The sequence below is a fragment of the Helianthus annuus genome, chromosome 16, assembly GCF_002127325.2.
Source record: "Helianthus annuus cultivar XRQ/B chromosome 16, HanXRQr2.0-SUNRISE, whole genome shotgun sequence".
Classification (NCBI taxonomy): Eukaryota; Viridiplantae; Streptophyta; class Magnoliopsida; order Asterales; family Asteraceae; genus Helianthus; species Helianthus annuus.
The window spans coordinates 53,130,131-53,135,787 of record NC_035448.2 but is presented as its reverse complement, the minus strand read 5'-3'; the positions used below and the strand labels follow the sequence as shown (position 1 = coordinate 53,135,787).

Genomic DNA, 5,657 nt, shown 5'->3' with positions numbered 1-5,657 from the left:
GCTATTTAGGACTGTATCCCTGCTGACTCAGACTACTTAGCCGAGGGTAACGTCACCGCCGAAAGCGGGGCCTACCACAATTTGCATTAATAACTTAATTCATTATCTTTCAATAATCCGACCCTTTAGGATTGTATCCTTGCTGACTCAAACTACTGGGTTGAGGGTAACGTCGCCTTCAAAAGAGGGGCCTACTACAATAACTAAGATAATCTCTTAAACAAGTGCAAAAGTGCGAAAATAATCAAAGGTTATACTAACACACGTGTCGGATCCAAGTGATTCATCTTGTCTATCTGTTTTTATTTTATTTTATTTTTCAGCATTTAGTTAGTTTTTATTTTTCTTAGTTTAAAACATTTTTCTCACTTTTTGATTTGATTAGACGTTGAGGATAAACCGGTATTAAAAGCTCTTGTGTCCTTGGACGACCTCGGTATCTTACCAACACTATACTACGTCCACGATGGGTGCACTTGCCCATATGTGTGTTTAGTGTTAGTAAATATCGTGTTTTATAAATTTAAAACTTGGCTAAAAGTGTAAAAAGGGGCTTAAATATTCATCTAAATTATAACACACTTCACGCACATCAAGTTTTTGGCGCCGTTGCCGGGGATACAAGGATTTTAAGAAAGTTAGGAATCAACGGCCTAATCATATTTTTATTTTTTTTCTTTAATTTTTAGGATTTTTCGTAGATTTTCAGCTTCTGCAGAGCTCAGCACGGGGCCGTGCCTGGTCGGACACGGGCCGTGCTCAGCATCGTTACTGGCAGTTTTTGTTTTCCAAGTTACAGAAGGCTGACCACGGGGCCGTGCCGGTGCAACACGGGGCCGTGTCCAACTTCCAGTAACTGGGATCTGGAAAACAATCACTGAAATTCCGACCACGGGCCGTGTTCGCTCAACACGGGGCCGTGGTGAACCTTCTGACCAACATTCTTTTCTGTTTTTGTTGCAGGACTTGGAACCCGACGCCAACCTCACGTAGTGTATGAGCTCCAGTTCCAATAAAGACATAAAAGAACCACTAGAAGAACCCGAACGCTTTCTCAGAAAAAGGTTAAAAGCCAAAAACCAAGAGAAGGTTTCGGGTGATCCACCTCCAATGGCGGACCAACGTACCCTTATGGATTATCTACGACCCACCGTGGGTAATCTAGGCGCCGCTATCAATGCTCCGAATGTCGAAGCCAATAACTTCGAACTTCGGCCGCATTTGATACAAATGCTCCAAAACTCCGCAACCTTCCACGGGCTTGCGGACGAGGATCCCCATCTACATATAACTAATTTCTTGGAAATATGTGATACCTTTCGGATCAATGGAGCATCAAACGACGCCATCCGCCTCTGTATGTTTCCCTTCTCACTAAAAGACCGAGCGAAAGCTTGGCTCAACGCCCTCCCAGCTGGATCGGTAAACACCTGGGATGAACTAGCCCAAAAATTTCTATATAGGTATTTCCCTCCTGCTAAAACTGCTAAGTTAATGACTGAAATTAATACATATTCACAAGAGGACGGGGAATCCTTATATGAAACTTGGGAAAGGTTCAAGGAGCTATTACGCAAGTGTCCCCATCACGGCCTCGCAATGTGGCAACAAGTATCCACTTTCTATAATGGATTGTTGCCACACACTAGGCAGACACTTGATTCTAGCTCCGGGGGACTTTTAGGTAACCGACGCCCACACGAAATATATAATCAGATTGAGGAAATTGCTCAAACCAATTTTCAATGGCATACCCCCTGGGGAAATAAGTCTATCGCCCCGGGCGCCCATAAGGTCGACGAAAGCACTTCTTTACAAGCCCAAATCGAGGCCCTTTCTTCAAAAATAAAAAAATTAGAAATGACAAAAACAGTCTCGGTTATGGCTTGTGAAGGATGTGGTGGGTCACATGAAAATTGGAGTTGCATGAAAGAAATGGACGATCAACAAGAAATGGTAAACTAAATTGATAATAGACCTAGGCCGTCGGGTCCCCCAACGGGAACTTACAACCAAGGATGGCGAAACCACCCAAACCTTGGTTGGAGGGAACCCGGCAATAGTAGTAACCAACAAACCCAACGAACAAACTTTCAGCAACCAAGAAATGAGTCACAAAATTTCACTCAACAACAAGGTGGACGAGAAAGGCTCGAAGATACTATATCTCGCCTCGTCTCTGACACTGATAAGAAAAACTCGGAAAGATTTCTACAATTAGAATCTAATTTTAGAAATCAACAAGCTAGCATTCAAAACATAGAAAAACAATTAAATCAAATAGCTCAAAATTTTTCCGAGAGACCGCAAGGCGCATTACCTAGCAATACCGAAACAAACCCAAAGGCGCAAGTTCACCTCATCACACTACGAAACCGCACCGTAGGGCCTGCAGAAGTGCCACCGCCAACGGAAGAAACAGTACCGACACCTCTGCAGGAGAAGAACTCTCCTCCATCACCAGAGCCGACCAAGGCTCCTCGAGTTCCGTACCCCGGTAGGTTAATTCGTCAAAAGACAAACGAGCAATTCGCAAAATTCGAAAGTCTGTTAAAACAATTGCACGTCAATATTCCTTTTATCAAAGTCCTAACCCAAATGCCCAAATACTCTAAATTCATGAGGGACTTCCTTACGCATAAGAAGAAAATTGAAAATTTGCAATTAGTCAATTTAGGCGAAGAATGCTCTGCCCTCGTGCTCAATAAACTTCCCCAAAAGAAAATCGATCCCGGAAGCTTCACGATTCCGTGCTCAATAGGGGAATCGCCCGTTCGCAATGCCTTAGCCGACCTAGGGGCTAGCATTAACCTCATGCCCTCATCAATGTTCAAAAGACTCGGTTTGGGAACCACGAGCCCTACAAAAATGAGCATACAACTCGCTGATCGATCCGTCAAATTCCCACAAAGTGTCATCGAGAATGTCTTGGTAAAGGTAAGCAGATTCGTTTATCCAGCTGACTTTGTCATACTCGATATGGAGGAAGACACCGAGGTCCCCCTTATACTAGGGAGACCCTTCCTTGCCACAGCCCAAGCTGTGGTAGATATGAATGACGGGACACTCACCTTGAGGTATGGGGATGATGAAGTGAAGTTCGGAGTTGGGAAGAGAATAGAGGACGACGACCCGGTCAATTACATGAAGGTTATTGATTCAAGCTTGGATGCTGCTCTCCGATGGTGTAACATGGGACGCCAGGCATCCCACTCAGAAAATATATAACCTCGAATCGGGTCTAGCCAAGGACCCTTATAAACGTAGCGCACCACGGAGGCATTCCGCGGAACTATCCTTAGTTTAGTTTAATCTTTTAGTTTTATTTTGCAGAATAAAACACACTCATGGTGGTAATGGATGAAAAGGGGAACGAGAAAAATGGACCCATGCACGAAGAACAGAGCAACCCGACACAAATCTCCATCACAGAAGGCTCAACACGGGCCGTGCCCAACCAACACGACCCCGTGCTGAGCCACCTGCAGAAAAACACCCAGTTCAGGTAACTGGACACGGGCCGTGTTCAGCGGACACGCCCCCGTGTCCAGGCTTCTGTTTTAATTCTTTAATTTTTGTTACTGGCACCTGACCACGGGGCCGTGCCCGGTCACCACGGGGCCGTGTCCAGGATGCCAGTAACATAAATCTTTACTTTTTAACCTACTTTTACACATTCTAATCAACCAAAAACCTTATTTTTGGACACATTGAGGACAATGTGTAATTTAAGTGTGGGGGGGATGCTAAAACCTTAACTTTTGCAAATCCTAAATACAAGCCTTACACAAAACTCTATTGGAACCGCTAAACACCCCAAATTTTTTTCAAAAACTTTTTCATTTTTTTTCATTTACTTGTCTTAGTTTAATTTGGGAATAACAAGTTCTAAAAAGGTTATATTTTTACAAATTTACAACCGATAGCGTCATGATAACAAAGAACCAACATAAGAAAATTACGAAACGGCATAACAAGTCTAGTTAAGAATTCGATTATATATACTTGATCACATTAAAAACCCATTCCCACAAAAGTGAGTTTTGAGCCTTTATTGAGCATAAAAATATACATATTTAGACTAAATGCTCATTTTTCGTTTCTTGTGTGAATAGCCGCTTGGTTCTTACAACTCTAGAACTTGCCACGACGATACATTCCCGGTCCTTACCAACTTAAACCCAAGTAAGTAAGTGATGGAGGCATTAGGACTAACCATATTTTTCTTTCTAAACCATTATTTTTCATTTTTTTGCCACCTACCCAAAATCCCCCTAGATAGCCCCGTTGAGCCTAAACCTTTCATTTCATTACCCCAAAACTCTTTTTACCCACAAAAAAAAAACCCTTTTTATTTTTCACCCTTTATTTTAGTAACAAGCTCGGTTTTTCGTAAACTCGCCTTTTTATGTGATGAAAAAAAATGATGAAGTCAAAAACAAACAAAAGCTATATAAAAGCTTGTTTGGAGAAATACTTCAAAATAAAAAGTCACTAAAAACAAGGTATGTCACGGAAACCGACGCTTTTTACGATTTTCGCCCTTTTTTCTAACTAACCCAACCAACCACCTTTAACCCAAGCCTAACCCTTCACCCCAAAAGTCCTCTTGATATTTACAAAGGCGTAAGTTCCATGCCGCTCACGAGTGATTCACTAAAAAAATTTACACCTTCGGCCGAGTGTTGAGTGATCTCCCGCGAGGTATGTGAACTTGTATATAAATGGAATTTTAATAAGGCATGCTATGCCCGAATAAGTAATTTATCTTATGAAACGTTCAAAATAAATCATAACGAATAGGATTGTAAATAAATAAAAATAAAACTTACAAAGACCTTGGATTCCCGACACTCTAGGACAAGCTAAAAACTTTCTCTTCTACCTATTCCATTTGGGAGTGTAAGCCACATTTAAAGAGTTTTGCTTGAGGACAAGCAAAAGTTCAAGTGTGGGGGTATTTGATGTGTGTAAAATGCAACATATAAATCACATAAATTAAGGCATAAAACTAACCCTTTTTAAGTACTAATGTTGGAAAAAGAGTGTTTTTGTCTTTCTTTTGTATTTTCAGGATGAAATGAGCTCAAAATCACAAAAGAAGCAAAAAGACAACTAATTCTAGCATAAATACAAGAAAAGGAATAAAAGTAGACTGCCCGGACCCTCAACGGCACCCCCAAGGCAAAGAAGAGAAAACAGAAGACTGAACACGCCCCGTGTCCAGCGAACACGGGGCCGTGCCCAAGAAGCAGCAGAAAAGACAAACTAGTAGAAGCTTCCATTGCCCACCACGGGGCCGTGTCCAGCGGGCACGGGGGCGTGGTGAAAGTACAGCAGGCGCATTAATTGTAATTGCGAATTACAATTAATGAAGAGAGAGAGTGTCAGACGGGCACGGGGGCGTGTCCAGCGGAAACGGGGCCGTGCCCAGCCTTCTGTTCAGCCTATAAATAGGGGTGCTTGGTTTCATTCCATCTCATCCCTTGGCACACCACCTCTCTCACACTTCATCCACCACCCACCACCACCATAACACCATCATCCACCACCATCATCCATTGTCCATCATAGAGTGTGTGAGTCGTCTCGGGATCCAAGATTGATCGTAAGAGTTCTTGACAATCAAGGCCATGTTTGCCTAAGTCTCTTACATC

The 5,657-nt window shown here is 42.6% G+C and overlaps 1 non-coding gene across 1 annotated transcript; it reads right to left on the bottom strand.

Moving 5' to 3' along the window:
• Window positions 1-1,488: 1,488 nt before the first annotated feature.
• LOC118488583 lies at window positions 1,489-1,595 on the bottom strand. Its single transcript, XR_004885127.1, has one exon. It is a non-coding gene; the product is annotated as a small nucleolar RNA R71 (small nucleolar RNA).
• Between the last annotated feature and the right edge of the window lie 4,062 nt (window positions 1,596-5,657).